This window comes from Mustela lutreola, chromosome 7 (assembly GCF_030435805.1).
Source record: "Mustela lutreola isolate mMusLut2 chromosome 7, mMusLut2.pri, whole genome shotgun sequence".
Classification (NCBI taxonomy): Eukaryota; Metazoa; Chordata; class Mammalia; order Carnivora; family Mustelidae; genus Mustela; species Mustela lutreola.
Genome location: NC_081296.1, coordinates 148,343,522 through 148,366,972, shown reverse-complemented (window position 1 = coordinate 148,366,972; position 23,451 = coordinate 148,343,522). Strand labels below are relative to the sequence as shown.

At 53.2% G+C, this 23,451-nt stretch overlaps 1 long non-coding RNA gene across 1 annotated transcript; it reads right to left on the bottom strand.

Moving 5' to 3' along the window:
* Positions 1–21,873: 21,873 nt before the first annotated feature.
* On the bottom strand, positions 21,874–23,393 carry LOC131835397 (uncharacterized). The gene is made up of 3 exons (XR_009355177.1): positions 23,214–23,393; positions 22,966–23,116; positions 21,874–22,500 (listed from the first exon to the last, which is right to left on the bottom strand). It is a non-coding gene; the product is annotated as an uncharacterized LOC131835397 (long non-coding RNA).
* Between the last annotated feature and the right edge of the window lie 58 nt (positions 23,394–23,451).

Here is a 23,451-nt window from a genome sequence, read left to right as displayed (position 1 = left end):
ATAAATCCTTTTTAAAAAATATTTTCTTGGAACACCTGGGTGGCTCAGTGGGTTAAGCCGCTGCCTTCGGCTCAGGTCATGATATCAGGGTCCTGAGATCGAGCCCCACATCGGGCTCTCTGCTTAGCGGGGAGCCTGCCCCCCCCCCGCCTGCCTCTCTGCCTACTTGTGATCTCTCTATTTGTCAAATAAATAAATAAAATCTTTAAATATATATATATATATATATATATATATATATATATATTCTTTATTCATTTGAGAGAGAGACAGAGAGAGCATAAGCACGGGGAGGGGCAGAGGGAGAGGGAGAAGCAGACTCCCCACTGAGCAGGGAGTCCGATGTGGGGCTCATTCCCGGGAACTGGAGATCATGACCTGAGCTGAAGGCAGCAGATGCTTAACTATCTGAGCTAGCCAGGTGCCCTAATAAATCTTTTTAAAAAATGCATATGAGAACCCCGCATGGGGCCGCCTGGGCCTGGAGTCTGCTCTGTGGGAAGGTCAGCTCGCGGCCTGCGTTCTTTCGCAGAAATCGCATCCCCTCCTCATCCTGTCAGACCACACCAACTCTGCCCAGACCGTGTGTCCCTGTCAGGGTCCCTGCTCAGGCTTCCCTCGGGAGTCTTCCTGAAGCTCTCACCTGCTCCGGAGAGCCCAGCGATCTCCAAGTCCAGACTTGGAATAGGACACTCTGGGCCCCCATTGGGGACTCCCCATCCCCTGCTGCTGGGCCCCGTGGAGCTTGTGGGACCCCTGGGCTTCCTTGGCAGGGCTTCTGTCTGCTCAGAACATCTACACTGAGCTCAGGGGCTTGTGTGCTGCCCCATCTCTAGGTATGCAGCGCCCAGCTCGACACTGGGGCTCGGTTGGTGCTTGCTGAATAAACTTATGAATGAGTGACAGAGCGGGTGAATGAATGAATGATAAAGCCACGCCTTGCAAGCAAGAGGCTCTCCCTGTGGGCCTCACACTGACCTGTTACCTTCTGAATAAACTTAAAAAAAAAAAGTTATTTTTCTTTAAAGATGTATTGATTTGAGAGAGATTGAGGGAGGGCAGGCAGGGGGAGGGGCAGAGTGAGAAGCAGAAGGACAATCCCAAGCCGCCTCCGCACTGAGCCTGACACAGGGCTCGATCCCACGACCCCGAGATCCTGATCCAAGCTGAAACCATGACTCAGATCCTCAACCTTCTGAGCCGCCCATGTGCCTTAAGTTATTTTTTTTTAAAAGCGGATCAGACAATGGATAACAACAATGGAATATTATTTGGCCATAAAAAGGAATGAAGTAGTGGCTTGGGCTACCGTACGGATGAACCTTGAAAACACGATACTCGGGGAAAGAAGCCTGCCATAAAGAGCCACATGTGTGATTCCATTTATATGAAACTCCCAGAGCCAGCAAATCTAAGGAGACAGCAGATTAACAATCCTTGTCTTTCAGCTACAGGCAGTCATCGGATCGTATCTAAAGGCAGAGAATCGGCAACAGTCAGCAGAAACCTGTCATGTGTCAAGACGAGAGCCAGAGAAAACATCTACAAGAGCACAAACAGCCACTTCTGAGGGAGGACCGGGCTGTGCTGGGCAGGGGCAGGGGACTGCCGCTCGCCAGGATAAGCTTTATAGTTTTATGGGTCCTTTAAAAGCGTGCACCCGTTACAAATTTTATTGGAAATGAAAGCTAGAGGAAGAAGACGGAGGCTCAGAGGGGCGAAGTAACTTGCTGGGTGTCACACAGGATTCAGAGCTGAGCCTGTCCTGAGTTCAGGTTCAAGATGGGGCAGGACCCTGAAGGACTGGCCTGATGCCGGTTGGGGGAGGTAAGCTGTCTGCGCAGAGGGACCAGCCTTTGAGGAAGCAGGTTATTTTCACTCTCAGATGAGGCTGAAGTGAGAGGGATTTGTATCAACAAGTCTCTTGGAAACCAAAAGGCCCTTTTGGCATGTCTGACCTTGCAGGCTGTGTCCTGGGGATTCAATGTCCACCAAAGCCATGGCTCAAGGCCAGCAAATTAGCAGAGTGTGTCCTAAGTAGACTGCCCTGTTTTGCAAGCCCACTGAGGGCAGTCACACATGTGTCAGACAGAAGGGTTGGGTTTGAATTCGGGTCCCAGCATCTGCTTGTCCTCAGGACAGTTGTGGGGGAGTGCTGAGCAAGATCTGGTCTGGAAAATAGGCATGGGTCGTGACAATGTGAAGGGGTAGGACTAGGGGGGACCGAGGAGGAAATAGCATGTGCAAAGGTCCTGGGGCCTTGGTCTGGAGCCGATATGAGTCAGTGTAGCTGGAGAAGGGGTCAGGGTAGCAGGTGACAAGAGGGGGTTGAGGGGGGCAGCAGGGCTTTGAAGGACTTTCAAGGTGGCCATCCAGTCACTGGACAGTTAGAGGAAGCTTGTGGCTGTGCTGAGTGTACACAGCATTTACCTCCCCAGGTGCCCTTCCCTTTCCAATCTGCCCGACCCTGACCCTCCCCTGGGGGTGGGGGACACCCATCAGTTTTCCCCTAACTAGTGCAGTTGAGGAACCCTGGGCCAGCCATTCAGCCTTTTGCATTCCCCCAGAAAGAGGGGATCCCAGTTCCTCACTCCCAGGGCTATCACAGAACTGTAGTCACCCCTGAGATGTGCCTGGCACCAGGCCTGGTACTCAGGTGATGCCCAGGGGTGTTCCTTCCTTAGCCATCATCTCTCTCCTTGGTTCATATCCATGCAGGGCTAAGTGCCTGTCATATACCAGGGTTTCGCCTTGGGGCGAGGAGGTAGAGAGATGAAAGATCACGGGGAGTAAACAAGCAGGCCAGCAGCCCAGGGTAAGGGGGGCGGTCCCTGCAGGGAAAAAGGAAGATGTCCAGGGTCTGCAGCAGCCCCCAGCTGCAGGGTCTGGAAAGATCAGTCAGAGCAAGCCAGGAGAAGGGGAGTCGGTAGGGGAAACACAGGCTAGGCAGAGGACTCAGGGAAGGAGTAGGCCTGGGGCTGGAGGGAGCAAGGGGCGTGGGGGTGGGGGCAGAAGGCCAGGGTAGCCGGAGCGAAGGAGCTGGGGGGAAATTCGAGGCCACAGGAGGGACCCGGAGGGACCCGGAGGCCACAGGGCTGAGATCAGAAGGGACTGGGCCCTCGCAAGGACTTGTGTCTTTATCCCCAGAAAGCCACTCCGAGGTTTGTAAACTTAGCTACGGCCACTGGGTGGGGTAGGGAGGCGGCAGCGGCTGCTCCAAGGCACTGGGCCCTGGGGTCGGCGAGGGGAGCGGCCACCCACCTCTTCCCCAACACCCCGCGGCCCTGGGCGGAGCCCTCGGCCCTGCCACCACGCCCACAACATGGCAGCGAGGCTCCGCCTCCATCGCTGGTTGGTCGGGGCGGGGACACCTGATGCGGAGCGGCCAATCGCCGCGCAGGGTCTCGGAGCCCCGCCCACCCCGGCGCCGGCCCGGACTGTGCGGCGAGCGCGGACAGGAGCACCGGCAGGGGGCGCACAGGGCGGTCCAGGCGGCCCGGACACACCATTTCCGGCTCCAAGGCAAGTCCGCAGCGAGCAGTTCCCGGGACGTCCCTGTGGCCTAATGACCAGTGCCCACAAACTTCCTGTGACGTGTGTTCTCCGAGGCCGCCCGCGTCCGGCGTCCCCGGGCCGCGGTCTGGCACCTCGTCGCCGTCCCACCGCGCCCTGCCGAGCCGCAGCTCCTGGCCTCCGAGGGTCGGGGGCCAGCGGGGACGCCGCTCCCCCTCTGTGAGCTCCCGACCTGCAGGCCGCCGCCTCCGGGAAGCCGGCCTTGCCCGCCGCGCGTGTCCGATGTCTGGCAGTCTTGCAGGCGGACTCCCCGCACGTCCGATCTCCGGGCCTGGGCGTGTCGTCATCTGGGGATGCTTCTCCCAGAGGGCGCGGCCGGGGCAACGGCCCCTCCCCAGCCGGGACCCCAGGCTCGCCGGGGGCCCGTCAAGGCGAGGTGAAGGGCGGAAGCTGGCCGGGGCCGGCTCTCGTCCCGTACCTTCCGCTGACTGCGGGGAGACGCGGGCGGCCCCTCGGGGCGTGCGAGGCTGGGCGGCCGGGAGCCCGCCGGCCCTCTCCGGACTCTCGCCTGCGCTGGTCCGGATGGGGTACGGCTGGGGGCCCGGGCCCTCCAGACGGTCGGGGGTGGGGGCAAGACTGCCCCCTCTGCAAGACTGCCAGACATGCTCCTTAGCGCGCAGGTTCGAGCCACGGGCACGTCGCGCAGCTCGGCGTCGGGGTTCGGACGCGCAGGGGCGCGCACAGCACCGAGCGGGTCCGGAAAAGCGACTCTCCTGGAGGGCAGCGGTCCCCGCTGCGGGGCCACTCCCCCCGGTGGCAGCAGGGGCCCTGCCGAAGCAGGGGCCGTGCCATCCGACGGTACCGCTTCGTCGTGCTCTGGGCGGCGGCTTCCAGGGCACCCAAGGTGGTGCAGGGGAAAGTGCACCTCGCGATCCTTTCCTTCGTGTTCGTGTTTTAGTCCTTTCCTATATTTTATAACTATTTATTTTATTTATTTTTGAAGATTTTATTTATTCGACAGAGAGAGAGATCACAAGTAGGCAGGGGGGGGGGGGAGCAGGCGATCCCAGGACCCTGAGATCTTGACCTGAGCTGGAGGCAGCGGCTTAACCGACTGAGCCACCTGGGTGTCCCATATGTCAAAACATTTTCTTTAAATATATATATATATATATATATATATATATATATATATATATATATAAATTCGAGGGGCGCCTGGGTGGCTCAGTCGGTTAAGCCTCTGCCTTCGCCTCAGGTCATGAACCCAAGGTCCTGGGATCGAATCCTGCATCGGGCTCCTTGCTCGGCAGGAAGTCAGCTTCTCTCTTTGCCTCTGACTGCTTGTGCGCTCTCTCTCTCTCTCTCTCTCTCTGACAAATAAATAAACAAAATCTTAAAAAAAAAAATTTAACATATAGTCGATCTTTGTGAATATTCAGATGTCCAGTAACAAAGGAATAGTCTGTTTTTAGGGTAGAGAGTCTGATATAAATTAATTAAATCTAGCTCAATAATTAAGTTTTAGGTCTTCTCTAATCTTGATTTTTTGGAACACTTATCTGTGAGAGAAGTATTAAAATTTCCTACTACGGGGGCACCTGGGTGGTTCGGTTGGTTGGACATCCAACTCTTGGTTTCCGCTCAGGTCATAATTTCAGGGTTGTGAGACTGAGCCCTGCCTTGTGCCCTCCGTGCTCAGTGCAAAGAGTCTGCTTGAGATTTTCTCTCTCCTTCTCCCTCTGTCTCCCGCCACCGCCCCCACTCCTTTCACCAGCACACATCCTCTTTCTCTCAAATAAAATCTTTATTTTTTAAAAGGATTTTATTTACTTATTTAGCAGAGAGAGAGAGATCACAAGTAAGCAGAGCAACAGGCAGAGAGAGAGGGAAGCAGGCTCCCTGCCGAGCAGAGAGCCCAATGCAGGACTCGATCCCAGGACCCTGAGATCATGACCTGAGCCGAAGGCAGAGGCTTAACCCACTGAGCCACCCAGGTGCCCCTAAATAAAATCTCCAAAAAATACTTCTTGCTGTAGGGGCACCTGGGTGACTCATTCGGTTAAGCCTCTGCCTTTGGCTCAAGATATGATCTTGGGGTCTTGGGATGGAGCCCCTGTCAGGCTCCCTGCTCAGTGGGGACTCTGCTTCTCTCTCTCTCCCTCCCCACCTCACCCCTGCCGGTGCTGTCACTCTCCTGCTCTCTCTCAAATAATCTTAAAAAAAATGCTTCCTGCTACTGATATACTTTTTACTCTTCCTCGTATCCCTTTCGTTGTGTGAGTGCAGGTACGTGTTCCTGCAAGCACCCATACTAACATCTGCTCCTTGGCACTCAGTAGATACGTTCCATCAACATCCTGACTTGCATTCATCATCGTTACAAAATGTTCCTCTTGACCTCAACCAATATTTTGCCTTGAACTTGACTGCTGCTTTCTGTTTGTTGGCACTGCCCCTTGCACCGCCCTTTTATTTTCATTCTCTGAGTCGTCTTGTTTGGGGAGTGTCTCTTGCCCCCAGCTTATAGCTGAACGTGAACCACCTTCCAGGCATTTCCTTGTACAGGTGAGTTAACCCATTTGCACGTATCCCCGTGACAGATCTGTCTCAGTCTCAATTAAGCCGTCTTATTTTATGCTTTCTATTTTTGTAGGCTATAAAATATTTGCTTAATTTGGGTACAAGTGTTTCTTTTGATACTTTTGGAGATTTTGTAGCTGTGTCGTCATGATTACCTTTATAATTTTATATATAACACACTTCATCCTTTATTTCTCTAAAGATTCTCTGTTGGCCCCAACTATGAGTCATGGTGACACTATTAAGATCTCTGTCCTTCCTTCCACCGTCCTTATCACAATATAAATTGAAGTGGAAACAAACGTCATTTATACACAGACACCCTTGTGTCTAGGATGTCATCGATTTTAAGGTGCCCACTTAGGTAGTTCACAGCTTCTTGAAGGAAAATAAAATTCTGACCCATCCCACATGCCCTGAGGAGGATTAACAGTGGCCGTGCTGGAGATGGAATTCAAGGGCATCTTGATTTCCTTCCCTCTGTCCCTATGTCCCTGCCTAGGTTGCCTGAGACCCTTGTCCTCCCTAACACCACTTGGAGGAGGCATCCCGTGTCCTTGCTAAGGACCACAGTACAGTCATGCGTGTCTCAGCAGGAGCCACCGGTGTGGAGGGGCCGGGCTGTGTCAGCCTGGATTTCAGGTGGCCCAGGGCTCTGCGCAGAGACAGCTGACCTCGGATCCATCCTGCCTGACGTTCCTCTTTTCTGAATCTGGGCACAGCCGGCTGACACTAGCTCAGAAGCAAGTCAGGCTTGATGTCCTCCTACTAAAGCATTCTGGACATTTCTCAGGACCCCAGAGTTCCCAGAAGAACCCAGCATTCTCCGGCTCCCGCCTGTGGCTGTGCCAGTCACACCCTCCCTGCTGAGCCTCCTCTAGCTCCCGTGTGCCAGCCAGACCAGAGCGCGGCCATCCCGACCACACCTTGCACTCACCTCTCTCCAGGCCTTTGTTTTGGCTGCTGCTCCCCGCCCCCCGCCCCCCTGGGCTGTTTTTGCTGGTCAGAACTTCACCTGTTCCCTGAGACTCAGCCTGTACATCACCTCCCAGAAGCTTCCGTTCCTCCTCCTCCAGCTCCTCAATCCTGGCTAGGGGAGCTGGCCCTGTGCTCCCTGGACGTTCAGGTTCCATCCTCTGACTCACATCTCTGCCTCCCCTCCCCGAGCTGGGGTGGCTACAGAACTCTCTAGGGAGGGCTTTGGAGTCTGACAGGACGGGCTTTCCCAGAACGCCAGTCTCCAGGGTTGTACAAGGGGATATGGATCAGTGGTCCCCATCGTGCGGATGGGTGGGGAGAGCTGCATCCGGCCCTGGGGACCCAGCAGTGGAGACAGCCCTGCCTGCCAGCATGGAAGAGGCTCGAACTAACATTAGTCCTCGTGGTATGTTCTTACTGTAGCTTTATCGGTGTATTTACATTAAAGTACGGAATCTGGGGGCACCTGGGGGGCTCAGGCATTAGGCATCTGCCTTTGGCTCAGGTCCTGATCCCTGGGTCCTGGGATCGAGCCCCACATCGGGGTCTCTGCTCCATGGAAAGGCTGCTTCTCCCTCTCCCACTGCCTCTGCTTGTCTTCCCTCTCTCGCTGTCTCTCTTTCTGTCAAATAAATAAATAAAAACTTTTTTAAAAGTTAAAAAATTAAAAAAATATAAAGTACAAAATCAGAATGTGAGCAACCAGATGAATGTTTCCTTGCAGGATGCCACCCTGCGACTGCGCAGGTCAAGTGCTCGCACATTTCAGGTCCCCAGGAGCCTCTACTGGGGGCGACTGCTATTTTGCCTTTTGCCACTACAGATTAATTTTTCCGGTTTTTGGTTCTTTATTTAAATGGCACACGCCGCATGTACTCTCTCCCATCTAGAGCCTTTCACACTATACGTTATTTATCTGTATGTTGTTGTAATGAGAATAATAGCACGGAAAGTGCTTAGTTAAGACACTTGGTTGAGGGAATTTGACCCGTCAGCTTTTTTTGTACACTCGAATGTGACCGGAACCAAACCCATTGTTGAAAAAGGCACTGGAGGTGGAAATTGGAACATCAGAGCTCACTAAGGAGCTCATTTTACAGGTCACTGGTATCTGTGGTTTGGCTTGGCTGGTTATAAATGCCCCTGGAGCATCCTGGGGTCACGTTGGGTGGTGGCTGTGATCCTCCCTTAGGGTCATGCTGGGCCCTGCTCCCACTCTTCTCCCCGGCCCAGCGGGGGTGAAGGGCCAGCTCCTTGCCTAGGCTTGGTGTCTCTGCCTGTCTAGAGGACTCCTGCTCTTGTCCTTTGTGGTCTAGACTGAGCACCCAGGAGATGAGACACGCAAGATGCCCCTGGTTTGTTCTCAAAGGGAGAAAATATACCCTCATCTTGCTCCAAAGCCCCCATATAGAAATCTCTGGGCTGCTGGCAGGCCAGGGGGCTCCTAGGGGGTGGATTCCCAACGGCCCCTGTGCACCAGGTCACTTCTAGAGGGACAGGCCATAGCTGATCTTCCCAGCATCTACTCTACAGCTGGGAAACCAAGGCTCAGAGTGCAGACTGAGTCTTTATGCAGTGTTGGATGAGGACTGCCCTGGATCTGCACCTATTAGGTTCCTACTCTGTGCCCTGTATTAGCACTAACAACTCAGATTTAAGATGACCTGTCCGGGCCAAGGACAGCCATGCTCAGGAGAGATGTCCGGGAAATCCTCACCAAGTAAGCGGCCTTTGAAGTGTGAGTGCCAGCCCCAAATAAGGACATTCCCTGCAGAGGAACTGCCCAAGCAAACATGTACCAGCATGAAGGCCATGGGCTTCACTGACAGCAAAGCACTCAGAAGGGGTTTGGATGAGGCTGGTCAAAGACCCTGCTCTGGGGTGTGCTGATGAATGCGGAGACTCTTTCTGGGGCAGATGCAGGACCTCACCTCTAGGCTCTCCCTTCCACCCTCAGTGGAGCCCTGTGCTGGCCCACAGTAAATCCTCTGCGGCAGAGGGATGAATGGGGGCTGAGTGAGTGAGTGAGGTTTAAAAGGAGGCAGGGGGCGCCTGGGTGGCTCAGTGGGTTAAGCTACTGCCTTCGGCTCAGGTCATGGTCTCAGGGTCCTGGGATCGAGTCCCACATCGGGCTCTCTGCTCAGCAGGGAGCCTGCTTCCCTTTCTCCCTCTCTGCCTGCCTCTCTGCCTACTTTTGATCTCTCTCTGTCAAATAAGTAAATAAAATCTTAAAAAAAAAATAAAATAAAAGGAGGCAGGGTGGAGCACCTGGGTGGCTCAGTGGGTTAAGCCTCTGCCTTCGGCTCAGGTCATGGTCTCAGGGTCCTGAGATCTAGCCCCGCGTCGGGCTCACTGCTTAGCAGGGAGCCTGCTTCTTTCTCCCTCTGCCTGCCTCTCTGCCTACTTGTGATCTCTCTCTCTCTCTCTCTCTCTCTCTGTGTCAAATAAATAAATTAAAAAAAAATAAAATAAAAGCAGGCAGGGCCAGGTAGGCAGATAGGGTTGAATGAGCCAGGACCCTTGGCCTATGAGGCAGTTAGGTCAGCACGAGGATTAGTCCCAGGCATGCTGTTTAGTCTTACCTCCTGGAGCAGGCCATTCATGCATTCCACTCTCCAGGGGAGCCAATATCTGGTGGGCCAGGCAAGAGCCTTGGTAGCCCCTGGTTCAATCAGTGATCAACAGGCTAAATGTGCCTGTCTCTTTCAGGATCTCGGCTGCAGTCCCCCCTGTGCCTTTGCTCTCTGCAGAGCTGGAAGTGTCATTGACCCAGACTCTGCCAAGTTGCCCCCAGGACCAGGGGACCCAAGAAGAAATGTTCCAGGAGGAGTCACTGGTGGATGGATTTGTTTTCCAGGACTTTTAATGGTCCTCTCTTGTGGCTGTATCTCTTCCATACAGCCTCTCACCCCCACCCCACCCCCACCCCAGGGCTAGAGACCCTCCCAAGCCTTTCCAGATGACCCTTCCCCACCCAGGAACACAGCAAGATGGCTCCTTCCCACCACCAGGCCTTTCCTCTCCTGTAAATCTGTTTTCTGTGGGTCAGGAACTCTCTTCCTTGTGCTTGGATGCCAGAACCCACGGACCCACCTGCACCTTCAGGAATCACCCGTCCCCACCCCCAGGCCGTGGCACTGCTTTAGCCACTGGAGATCCTCCCCTCCGTTGAACAGGTCCACAGAGCCCAGACCACGTTCCAGGGTGGAGACAGGGCAGGGGTAGGGGGTGTTACCTACCGGCCCCAGATAGGGGACCAATGAACCGGTGTCAAAGAGGTTAAAATGAGAATTCCGAAACCTAAGTTCTTTGCTCCTCCTTTGGCCCAGTGCTGAGATGTCCTCCGCCTTTGTGGTCCTGCGGGCAGGTGGGATGGGGGTCCCTGGGCATGGGCGCCGGGGTTCCTACCCGCCGCAGGCACATCTCGGCCCCAGAAGAGCCCGGGTGGCGCAAAGGTGAGGCACCTTACTTCCGAATCCAAGGGCGGTGCTCCCAGGGGCGTAACCGCTACGTAACAGCGGCGCAAAGGCCCAGGGGCCGTCGGGACCCTGGCGCAGGCGCGGGGCCGCACTGGCTGACCTCCGGCCTGCAAGGGTGCAGGGCGGGGAGCGGGAGGAGGGTGAGGCCCAGGGATGCTGGCCCTGCGGGGTCGCTAGTGTTAAAGCATTAATTAGGTGAGGGATCGCTAGTGTCAAAACATTAATTAGGTATCTTTTATTCTTTTAAGAGATCCGCCCTTGTGAAACAGAGCAGGGGCGGTAAAACAACCACCCTGGTCCCACAGCCTCACCCCCGGGAAGTCACCGCTGCCTCGGGCTTGGGAGCTCCCTTCCAGGTAGAGCAGCTGCTCCGTCGCGGTCGCCGCGCACGCTCACCGGCAGACACCACCCCGCGCGCAGACAGACGCACACCCGTGGGGACACTCGGATTGCAGGAAGAGGTTGGTCGGAATATTCCGGGCTGTGGGTGTGTCCACGCAGACACGTGTCCGGTGACGAATCTACACACACAGTCTTGCAGGTTTTCCGGCTCTGCTCCCCGCCCTCCATCCGCGGGGCGACCCACGTCTCCAACCCATGCATCCCGCTGCGGGCGAGGCGGGGCTGGAGGCGCAGGGTGCAAGGTGGCCGATGACACATTGCTGGGGCTGTCTGGGTGGTGGTGACGCGGTGCCCTGCGTGCGGGCTTGGGGGCTCACCCACGCCTTGGGATTCAGGAAGATGCCAGGGACGTCAGGGCAGAGCCGACCCGAGGAGACGGCGGAGGTCAGCAGCTGGGCAGGGGCTGACCCTGGACCTCCGCGAGGGACCTGTCTGAGGCCTTTGGGGCCCTCCAGATGTGTAACAGTCACCAAGGTGGAATTTCCGCCTGCAGCTGCAGTCCTGCTGAACTGAAACGCCTAAGGGGAGGGCTGTCCCATGTCCAGGGGCTTTGGTGTACATGAACAGGCGGCCCTGCTCACTCCGCCTGGCATTCCCCATTATCCCCCACTCTGTAAAGCTCTGGGGAGCTTTCCTCTTCAAGTCCACTGTCCTCCAGTGGGGAGGGTGACCATCAGTAGGGCCGGTCCGGTGGCTGACAGTGACTTCCACTGTGAGTGTGGGTGCTGGGTGGGGGGTGTTGGGTGAGGGGAGCTGAGCATCTTCCTGCTGCCCCCCCCACCCCCCCCCACCCCCCGCTGGCCTTGGAGTCATCAGCCTCTGCTGTCCAGGGACCACCTCCAGGCTCCAGCACCAGGCGGTGCCAGCAGCACCCGAATGCGATCTGAGCTTCCGACTGGGTCTCTGGGACTGTCAGAGCCAGGAGCTGGCCCCCTGGAGGGTGAATCCTGATGAGACCCACGGACAGGTGGCAGGGAGGAGACAAGAGGGGAATGAGTGTGCAGTGCACCAACCCCAGGCTGCTCCAGTGCCTGCCACATGGTCACACCCGGGCCTGGGGATCCAGCCCTGGGAGACCAAGAACATTCTAGAACGTTGATTTGGAAGCCTCAGCTCTGTGGCCGTCAATACTCTGGTGGAGTGCCCACCAGCCAGACAGGCCCGGGCCAGAGCTCATGCCTCTGCTTCTAGCTGAGCCTGGTTCCTCCTCTGGGGCAGGGGACAGTGAGGGTCCCCAGACTACAGCAGGATTGACCCAGGCTGGCCCTGGCATGGAGCTGGAGAAGGGCCCGACTTCTGGGGCTGATACCACATGATAGGCCCCAAATGTCCATACCCGAATAAGTTTGTTTTTACGTGGTGTGCAGTTGAAATCCCACTCCCCTCCCCAAAACAGGGCCGACTTCTCCAACCGGTTTTTATTTTGTCCTTAAGCCACACGGCTGAAAAATGATTTAATCAAAGTGGAGCCCTGAATTCAGTCTCGGGGCCTGGCTCTGTGCTGGCCCGGCTCCCAGGGTCTGATGGCCTCGGGTGATCTGGTGAGCTTCACAGGCAGCTGGTGACCTCCTACAGCCCCATGCGCTCCTGTTCTCCACAGCTGGGTTCTCCCCTCGGACCCCTGCTAATGACTGGGGGCCTGGTGCCCAGTACCTAGGGGAGGGGAGAGGAAGTTGGGCCTCTAGCTTCGGCCCGCAGATCAAGAAGCTTCTGGGATTTAAACCTGGCGATTCACAGACCTGTACCCCTGGGGATAAAAATATATGTTTATGAAAAATTAAAAAAAAAAAAAAAGAAGAAGAAGAAGAAGCTTCTGGGAGAAGGCAGCCCTTGGACTGGGCATGAGAGATTGGAGACAGCGAGGCAGGCGGGTGGAATGAGAGATCTGGGCACACGGGGAGGAGGGGGTGGGTGTAGGCTCAGCCACGTGTGTGTGCGCGCACGTGTGTGTGCATGCGTGGGAGGCAGGCTGGGGGTCCGTGGTGGGAGAGGTGTGGGGGCAGTGAGCAGCAGCGCCCCCCTGCTCGACCACCTTCCTGACCACTGTGTTGCTGGTTGAAGTCTGTGCACAGGCCAACACTTGGGTGTTTTTTGTTTTTTGTTTTTAAAGATGTTATTTATTTATTGGACAGACAGAGATCACAGGTAGGCAGAGAGACGGGCAGAGAGAGAGGAGGAAGCAGGCTCCCCGCTGAGCAGAGAGCCTGAAGTGGGACCTGATCCCAGGACCCTGAGACCATGACCTGAGCTGAAGGCAGAGGCTTTAACCTCCTGAGCCACCCAGGCGCCCCTTTTCTGCTTCTTCTTGGAAGCTTTTGGGATTTTTGTCTTTGTTGGGCGTTCAGAAATTTCTGCACAGTGTTTCTAGATGGTGATGTCCGGCTTTTTGGTTGTTGGTATTATTTTACTTTGTGTTCCCTTATTTATTTATTTATTTGACAGAGAGTTTTATTTATTTACTTGAGACCTCGAACAAGCGAGAGAGCAAGAGAGGATGAGCGGGGGTCGGGGGCAGAGGGAGAGGCAGGCTCTCCGATGAACAGGGAGGCAGGCATGGGGCTCTGTCCCAGGACCCTGGAATCACGACCTGAGCCAAAGGCAGACACTTAACCAACTGAGCCACCCAGGTGCCCTTTGTGTGTACTTTTGAATTAAAGTACAACATGTAAAATGGATACATCTGGATACAGCTCAGTGAAGTCTTATCTTTGTCTACACTGGGGAAATCACCACCTGGGGCCAGAGGCAGACTACTCACTTTGAGCCTCACTCCAAACCTCACTCCACTACCCCCTACTCCCCTTCATCCCTGGAAGAAACCACTGTTCAGTCCTCTAATACCACAGACTAATTTAACTATTCTTCTCGTAAATGAAAACATAGAGCGGTATGCGTTTGTCTGCTTGTTGTTTTTGTTTTTGTTTTTTAATAAAAATTTTTGTTTGACAGACAAAGATCACAAGTAGGCAGAGAGGCAGACAGAGAGAGAGGAGGAAGCAGGTTCCCTGCTGAGCAGAGAGCCCAATGGGGGGCTCGATCCAGGACTCTGGGATCATGACCTGAGCCAAAGGCAGAGGCTGTAACCCACTGAGCCACCCAGGCGCCCCTGCTTGTTGTTTTTTTTAAGTAAACTTCTAAATTTTAGAACAGTTTCAGATTTACACAGTTAATGGGAAAACAGTGCAGAAAACTCTGTATACTCCATTTCTGTTTCCCTTTTAATTAATTAATTAATTGTTAAGGATTTTATTTATTTATTTGACACAGAGAGAGACACACAGGGAAAGAGGGAACACAAGCAGGGGGAGTAGGACAGGGAGAAGCAGGCTTCCTGCCATGCAGAGAACTGGATGTGGGGCTCGATCCCAGGATCCTGGGATCATGACCTAAGTAAGCCAAAGGCAGAGGCTTAACGACTGAGCCACCCGGCCGCTCTCCCCACCCCCGTTTTTAATTTATTTTAAAAAAGCTTTAAAGTAATCTCCATGGGGGTGCCTGGGTGGCTCAGTGGGTTAAGCCTCTGCCTTAGGCTCTAGTCATGATCTCACGGTCCTGGGATCGAGTCCTGTATCAGGCTCTCTGCTCGGCAGGGAGCCTGCTTCTTCCTCTCTCTCTCTCTGCCTGCCTCTCTGCCTACTTGTGATCTTTCTCTGTCAAATAAATAAATAAAATCTTTAAAAAAAAAAAAAAAAAGTAATCTCCATGTCTAACATAGGGCTTGAACTCCCCGCCCGGAGATCAAGAGCCCTGTGCTCTACCCGCTGAGTCAGGCAGGCAGCTTGCCTGACTTTTTTACTTAACATCTCACATTAGTGTAATAGATTTATCACAACTAATGAGCAAATCTTCATACGCTGTTACCAACTAGAACCCGTACGACATTCAGAAATCCTCAGTTTTTCTTAATGTCCTTTTTCTGTTCCAAGATCTTGGCCAGGACACCACATTGCCTTCAGTCGTCCTGTGTCCTTAGGCCCCTCTTGGCTGTGACACCTTCTCAGCCACTCCTTCCTTCTGATGATCCTAACAGCTTTACGTCGTGCCGGCTGGTATTTGGTGGCACGGTCCTGACCTGCAGTTTGCCTTGATGTCTTCCTCGGGGTCGGACTGGAGTCGTGGGTTTGGGAGAGGAAGACCACAGAGGCGAGGTGCCCTCCTCATCAGAGGATTTATTTCATCGCTGCAAGGGTACTTCCTGGTGACCTTGCCCCCACCCCCTGCAGGTATGTGGAGCGGCTTCCACACTTTGGAAGGAAGTCTCTGTGCAGCCCATGCCTCAGGAGCGGGGAGGTCGGCTCCGCCTCCTTGAAGGTGGGGCATTGGCCTGAATTAGTGGGAATTCCTCTGCGTGGAAGATCTCGCTTCTCCATTTGGTTACGCAATTATTTATTTATTTATTTATTTATTTTTAAAGATCTATTGAAGCAGGCTCCCCAGGCGCCCCTATGCAATTATTTGTTGATACCAGTATGGACTCATGAGATTTGTTTAATACTTTGGGCTATAATCTAATGCTGTCTTATTATTTTGTTGCTCAAATGGTTCTAGCTTTGGCCACTGGGAGCTCTTTCAGTTGACTTCTGTGTCCCTTTGATGTGCCCCATCATTGGGTGTGTATGTGGTGTGTGTGTGTATGCGGCATGTGTGTGTGGCATGTGTGTATGTGGTGTGTGTGTGTATGTGGCATGTGTGGCACGTGAGCGTGTGTGTGTGTGTGTGTGTGTGTGTGTGTGCGCTGAGTACTTCCTTACTTTCTGCTGTTGCAAGATGCTCATCTTGCACGTTCCTTGCTCTGGTCCTAGAATCTGCCATTTCTCCAAGGAGCCCTGGTTCCTCTTGCCGGAGAAGGGTATTAAAAATCAAGATCATGGGCGCCTGGGTGTCTCAGTGGGTTAAGCCTCTGCCTTCGGCTCAGGTCATGATCTCAGGGTCCTGGGATCGAGCCCCGCATTGGGTTCTCTGCTCAGCGAGGAGCCTGCTTCTCCCTCCCCTTCTGCCTGCCTCTCTGCCTACTTGTGATCTCACTCCTGTGTCAAATAAATAAAATCTTTAAAAAAAAATCAAGATCACATGTGATCAAAGGTACTGGGATGTCTTTGCCTCTGGGAGCTGTTTGCTGACAAAGCAAGGAAGTACATGTACGTATTCTAACCCCTGTGTATACGCATCTGGAATTATTTCTACAAGTAACCATCCGTATCTACGTTAAACTGAACCTAATTTTATATTGGTGTCTCCACCTCTGATCAGTTACCACATGGAACATTCTAGCCTCTTCCCCTTGCTTATCTGTAATCTGCTCCAACCTGGAGAAACCTGGTTCTCACCATCCGCTCACCTCCTTTTTAGAACTTAATTGTTGAATTCCAGTACATGTTTAGTGGTTCTAGATTTGTTAGCTGGTGTTCACATGGGAAGCCACTTCATCAGCTCGGTAGGGTACCATCCTGCATCTCCTCATTTCCCGAGTGACTCAGGGCAGCATCTGATTCTCCCCAGTCCTTCAGCGAAGCTGGTTCAGGTTATTTTCCAATTGACTAGATTCTTCCATTGTATTCTGTGTTCTTTCCTGGGATTCCTGACTCCTAAATGGTTTTTTAAAATTGTGTGTACATGGAGGTCTGCTCTGTAATATCAGGGTATATGAATTTTGACAAACACTAGTGTCTTTTATCCACTGTTATGGTCTACTATATCATGATTTCACCTCCTGAAAAATTCCCCTGTGCTGCCCCTGTTCAACCCTCAGCACCCCAGCATCCCCGGCAACTACTGGTCTGTTTATAGTCTTGATAGTTTTACCTTTTCCAGAATGTTATTGAATTGGCATCATACAGTACATAGTATTTTCACACAGGCTGCTTTCACATAGCAGTACGCATTTATGATTCCTCCACGCCCCTGAGTAATTTGTTAGCTCATTTCCTTTTTTTTAATGTTTATTTTTTTTCCAAGTAATCCCTACACCCAATATGGGGCTCACCTCGAGATCAAGAGTCACAGGCTCCTCCCACTGAGCCCGCAGGTGCCCCTCCCCCTCATTTCCTTTGATCTCTGATTGATATTCCCTTCGCCGGGTGGACCACAGTGTGTTTATCCCTTCACCTATTTAGGTAACCAGAAATAAAGCTGCTGTCAGCGTTCACACACATGCAGGTTTCGTATGGGGGAGAGTTTTCACATCAGTTAGATCAACACCGAGGGGTGCAGCAGCTGGATCATATGGTAAGACCTTGTTTAATTTTGTAAGAAGCTGCCACCCTCGGGGGCCCCTGGGTGGCACAGTCAAGTAAGGAAGCGTCTGCCTCCTGGTTTCAGCTCTGGCTGTGATCTCAGGGTCGGGAGATCGAGTCCCGCATCTGGCTCCATGCTCAGTGGGGAGTCTGCTTGGGACTCTTTCTCCCTTTCCTTCTGCCCCTCCCCCATGCTCCCTTTGTTTCTCCCAAATAAATAAATAAATAAAAGCTAAAAAAAAAAAAAAAACAAAGGCTGACACATTATCTTCCAAAGTGGCCATGCCATTCTGCATTCCTACCAGCAATGAATGGGAGTTTCTGTGGCTCCACATCCTCAGTGGCGTCTGGGGTTGGTGTTGTGGATTTTATCCATTCCTGTAGGTCTGTAGTAGTGGCTCATTATTGCTCTCATTTGCATTTCCCTGGTGACAAATGACGCTGAACATCTTCTCATGTGCCCATCGTCACCTAGTGTCCATCATCATCTGTGTCTCCTGCAGGGAGCTGTCCAGGTCTTTTGCGCATTTGTCAGTTGGGTTATTTGTTATCTACTGTTGACTTTTAATATCTGTTTATATATTTTGGACTCAAGTCCTTCATCAGACTTGTGTTTTGCAAGTATCTTCTTATGTTCTCCCCATCCGTGGCTTCTCTTCATGTTCTTTTTTTTTTTTTTTTTAAATATTTTATTTATTTATTTGAGAGAGAGAGGGCATGAATGGAGAAAGGTCAGCGGGAGAAGCAGAATCCCCGTCAAGAAGGGAGTCCAATTTGGGACTCGATCCTGGGACTCTAGGATCATGACCCGAGCTGCAGGCAGTCGCTTAATCAACTGAGCCACCCAGATGCCCCTTCTCTTCGTGTTCTTATAACATTGTCTTTCACAGAACCAAAGTTATACATTTAATGAAGTTGAAATTACACATTTTTTTCTCTTTCATGGGTTATACCATTGGTGTTGTCTTTAAAGATTTTATTTATTTATTTGACAGAGAGAGATTACAAGTAGGCAGAGAGGCAGGCAGGGAGAGAGGAAGGGAAGCAGGCTCCCTGCTGAGCAGAGAGCCTGATGTGGGACTCGATCCCAGGACCCTGAGATCATGACCTGAGCCGAAGGCAGCGGCTTAACCCACTGAGCCACCCAGGCGCCCATGGTGTTGTCTTTAAAAGCTCATCACCAAACCCAAGGTCAGGTAGATTTTTCTCCTATGTTTTCCTCAAGAAGTTTTGTCATTTTGCATTTTACATTTAGGTCTGTGATCCATTTTGAGTAAATTTTTTCCCTAAGATTTTATTTGTAAGTAATCTCTACACTCACCGTAGGGCTCGGGCCTACAACTTTGAGATCAAGCGTGCCGCGCTCCACAGACAGAGCCATCCAGGTGCCCCAATTTTGAGTATAATTCTTATGTAAGGTCTGGTCTAGGTTAATTTATTCTTTTGCATATGGACCTCTGGCGGCGGTAACACCACTTTCTGAGGAGACTGTCCTGTCTCCACTGAACTCTCTTTGCACTGTCGTCAAGCATCAGTTGAGTACATGTGTGTGGGTCAGTATCTTCACTTTCTGTTCTTACATTGATTTGTGTGTCTGTTTTCTTCTTTCCTTCCTTCCTTTCTTCCTTTCAGATTTTATTTGAGAGTGAGGGTGCACACAGAAGCAGGAGGAGCAGCAGAGGGACAGGGAGAAGCAGACGCCCTGCTGAGAAGGGAGCCCCTTACAGGATAGATCCCAGGACCCTGGCCCAGAGTTAAGTCTACAAATCTAGTCCTTTGTTATTACGTCCTGCTGTGGTGCTCCATCTGGCTAAATCTGCATGTGAAAGGCACCCTTCCAAGCTGGTCATTAACTATCTCTAGGAACTGGCCCCAGGAGGGGTGGTCTCCCCGGGGTCAACAAGATAGCCAAACAGGAAAATACCAGAAAAGAAAAAGGCGGGAATACTGTTGGCCTTCTGGTGCATTGACATTGTGTTGAATCTTTGTGGTGATGATAAGGGGACTTCTAGAGCATAGGGCACAAGTTTTCCTGGACAGCATAGAAAAAAATTGTATCATTAGAAAGAATAGGGGTGCCTGGGTGGCTCAGTCCTTAAATGTCTGCCTTGGGCTCAGGTCATGATGCCAGGGTCCTGGGATTGAGCCCCGCATGGGGCTCCCTGCTCCGTGGGGAACCTGCTTCTCCCTCCCCTCTTCCCCCTGCTGTGTTCCCTCTCTTGCTGTCTCTCTCTGTCAAATAAATAAATAAATAAAATATTTAAAAAGAAAGAAAGAAAGAATAGTAGGGAGTGACACAACTAGAAGTATCAGGGCTTCTGGGCTGGCTCATACCTAAGTTTTTCGGTTTATGTGGCACTGTCCAAGGCGATCAATCTGAAATTCCCAGGGTTTCTAACACTATCTCAGTGGGGTTGTAGAGTGTTAAAAGTGTGCACATATATAGTTGTTTGTTTTGTTATTATTCGTTTTTTTATTTCACTAATATTATCGTGGTGGGTTTTTGCGGGGAGTCAAGCTGGCAGGTCCAGCAGTGAGGCTGTCAGAATATGATCTCCTGGTTTAGTGAAGTTTGTGTGAGGCAACGTGGTGTTGCACGTGACCAGGGGGACAGGTGGTGGTGGTCCTGGTGGGAACCGCAGGGCCAGAGATCCTGGTGGAAGGCTGGAGGGTTAGTAAGGAAAGGCAGTAGGGGTTAGGCAGTCCTTTCCTCAGGGGGTCCTGGGGTTGACTAGTATGAGGCAGGTGCCCCCTGGGGGAAAGCATTATCTCCATTGTTTGGCTGGCCCAAAAGAGTGACCTGGGCCAGATTTGCCTTTGGGTGTGCCATGTTTGCACAGACATGTAGGTGTGTGTGTTTCCACAGGGAGCAAGGAGTTAACCAGGATCCTGGCAAAGCAGACAGCAAGTTCAGAAACATCCCAGAATCCCTAATCCTAAAGGAAGGAAAGCAGTCAGGGTCTGCATCCACTGTGCCTCACAGAGGCAGTCTGTGGGTGGGCATTGCTGGGGTAGGAGTTCAAGAGTCGGGGTGAACTTGTCCTGGGGATCGCCAGCAGCCGGCTGGCGGGCCGTGGAGATGTCATCTGCGGTGTGGGCTCGGGTTCCTTCTCAGGGGGGTGGGGGTGTGGTCGCTGTTCCTGGGACTCAGTGGGGTTGGGACAAGGCTGGGTTGGGCTCTGGCAGGAGCCTATAGGCAGGTCCTCCCATCTGGCCAGTTACTGTGGGCTCTTTGTTTCAGCTGGTTTGTTTGGGGATAGAAAAGTGGTGCGGTCTTGGGTTTGTGGGGCTTGTGCTAAGCAAACTTGATGCCTGGTGAGGCAATGGCTCACCTGGAGGGTTTGGGCCTTGGATTACAAACCAGGGAAAAATCCCAGGCCGAGAGTATGGAGACCAGTAACCAACAGGATGATGTTTGCTTATACTTCACAGGTTTTGTGTTTATTCCGTGTGTGTGTGTGTGTGTGTGTGTGTGTGTGTGTGTGTGTTAAGTTTAAGCTCAGATGGCCCCTATGTCAGATGAGCAGCCATCTGGCCCGCAGGACAACCTATGGTTAATGGGGTCTAGGAGGATAGGTGCCCTGGCTCTGGCCGCCAGCCCTTGTGGGATGGGGGCAAGATTAGAAATTTATAAAGATAGGGGAGACAGTCTTAGAGGCCTCTATAGGTTATATAATGTCTTTATGACCATGGAAGGAGACAAATCCCCCTTTAAATGTAGGAAGGGGAGTGTAGGACACTTTAAAATTTGACGTTGAGTTTTGAGTTGCCTAAGGACCTTGAATTTGAAAAGATGTTTGAGGAAACCATTATGTCCCTGAGCTCAGCCTCTCTGGCCCCTCTCAGGGACAGAAAAGTTCTACCGAGTGCCTTTTCCAAGAGCCTAGCAGTGTGGATTCTGAGAAGTAACATGTGTACCTGATCATTGCCAGTCCCGTTTGTAACTCCGGACGGCATAGGAGTGGGCTGGCCAGGCCTTGCTTTTGGCCTCCAGGTATGAGGAAACAGTTGTGATTTGGGGTATCTGTGGGGCAAGAGATTCTGAATCCTTTACCCTCAATGACCCAACAGTGTGTATAATCAACGTGCAGAGGGGGGTGGTTGCGGGCCAAGGCGCCAGTGCCAAGATGGCTGCCTGAAGTCTGGCCAGTTGTGTTGACCATTGGGTCCTGACCTTCATCTGGGACATCCTGAGGGGTGGAAAGCAGCAGGGTTCCAACGAGTGCTGTCATGTTTACGATGGCTGGCAGTGCAAGCCACACAGTCCACAAGCTCTGGTTGATGTTCATTCAGTAAGGGGCGCTGCTGGTTAGCCAAGGTACCTGGGGGAGGGATGGCCTCCCCTCTGGGTGGAGCACATGGCATCTGGCCAGGGACTGAGGACAGGGGAGGCCCAGTGGAATGTGCCAGGAGGCTCAGGTCTGGCTCCTTCCTGTTGTAAGAGGCCTCATCAGCCATTTTGAGCTCCTGACCCCAGCTAAGGGGCAGCTGCACTGGAAGGGTCCCGGGCTCCGGGGCTGTCAGTGCTCGTATTTCCAGGAAAGCCCAATATGGAGAGATTCTGGTTTTAATGGTGTTTAGCACGAGGCTGAGAGAGGCAGTTTCTTTCTTTTCTTTCTTTTTTTAAAAAAATATTTTATTTATTTATTTGACAGACAGAGATCACAAGTAGGCAGAGAGGCAGGCAGAGACAGAGAGAGGGGGAAACAGGCTCCCTGCTGAGCTGAGAGCCTGATGCAGGGCTCGATCCCAGGACCCTGAGATCATGACCTGAGCCGAAGGCAGAGGTTTAACCCACTGAGCCACCCAGGTGCCCCGAGAGAGGCAGTTTCTTGCATCAGAAGCCTTTGGACAACTAAGGGCCATCCGGGGTGGTCCAGAAAGCCCCCAGAAACAGGAGGGGAGGTCGCCCGGGTCTCTGCGGTGAAGGAGTCTCTGAGGCCCGCAGGGAGGGCCCGTTGGCCGAGTCTGGCCGGATCTTCGAGCCTTTCCTGAGCAGGACCCACTGCCCGGGAGCTGATTCTGAGGAGCTGCCTGCGTCTGACTGAAACAGAAATCCTAGAAGAGGGACACATTGTCATCAGAAGCCAGAGAGAACAGACAGATGATGGACCCGAAGCAGCAGGTCCAGTGACACTCGCTGGAGGAAGCGGTGGTCCCCGGGAGGTCACAGCTGCGCTCCTGGAGGATAGTGGATGGTGTGAAGGCAAAGCTGCTGAGGCCCACGGTAGCCTGGAGATGTGTGTCCTGCAGGGGGAAGGCGGCCGGGCTGAGGCCTGAAACGGGAGCTGAGCGGAGCGCATTAGCCGAATCTGTAAGAGCAAGATTCTGCTGAGTTTTACCAGTATCGGGTATGGGGAACGGGGACCCAGTGGCCTGCCTCTAGGCAGCAGCGGCGAGCTGGGGCGATTCCTTCTTCTCCCTCCTCCTCCTCCCCCTTGTCCTCCTCTCTCCGATTCCCTATGGATGTGATCCCTCCTGCCCCCCCCCAAGTCGGGGAGGAGTGGGGCCTTTAGCAGACAAACAGCACAGGGAGGGACCTGTGGGGTGCCCCGGCCCCTGAGCGCGGTGCCCTTGCACGGACTCAGTTTGTGGTCCGAAGTTTCGCAGGTTATCTCGGAGGAGTGCTCCCCCTCCCTGGGGAGGCTGAAGAGGAGGGAGCACGGCAGTTGGGTTTGTCCACCACTTGTCAATGCCTCGGCTCAGGACCAGCCTCGGCCCTGGCAGGGACGTAAGACATACCTCGGTCCCTTCGGAGGGGCCTCTCAGAAACTCACCTAGACCCCTAAGAAAAGGGGGGTGCGCTGCAAGGTCATCCTGTGATCCAGGCAGGTAACAGCTTGAGCAGAACCTAGGGAGGACTCGGCTTCCGAGTTCCGGGTGGGAGTCCACGGCCACGCCAGGCACATGTGCCAGCTGGGGTGGCACCTGCGGGGTGGCCACGGGCCAGGCTGCAGCTCAAGCCTGGTGCAGGCAGTAGGCGCAGCCCCCCCTCCGCACCCCCACGGATGGCCTAGGGACTTACCTGCCCAGCCTGAGCCGGCCTCCCTCCTCTCCCGCCTGCTTGTTTTATAATGTTGATTTTATTATTATTCAGGTGTCATGAGGCCATCAGATTTGGAAACCACTGGGGCTGGCAAGGGAGTCTGTTAGGTATGTTCCCAGGCGGGGCTCATCCTGGAGGCCAGAGCCGGGGGGGGGGGGGGGGGGGGGTGGGGGGGGTGGGGGGGGGTGTGGGGGTGGGGGGGGGGTGGGGGGGGTGA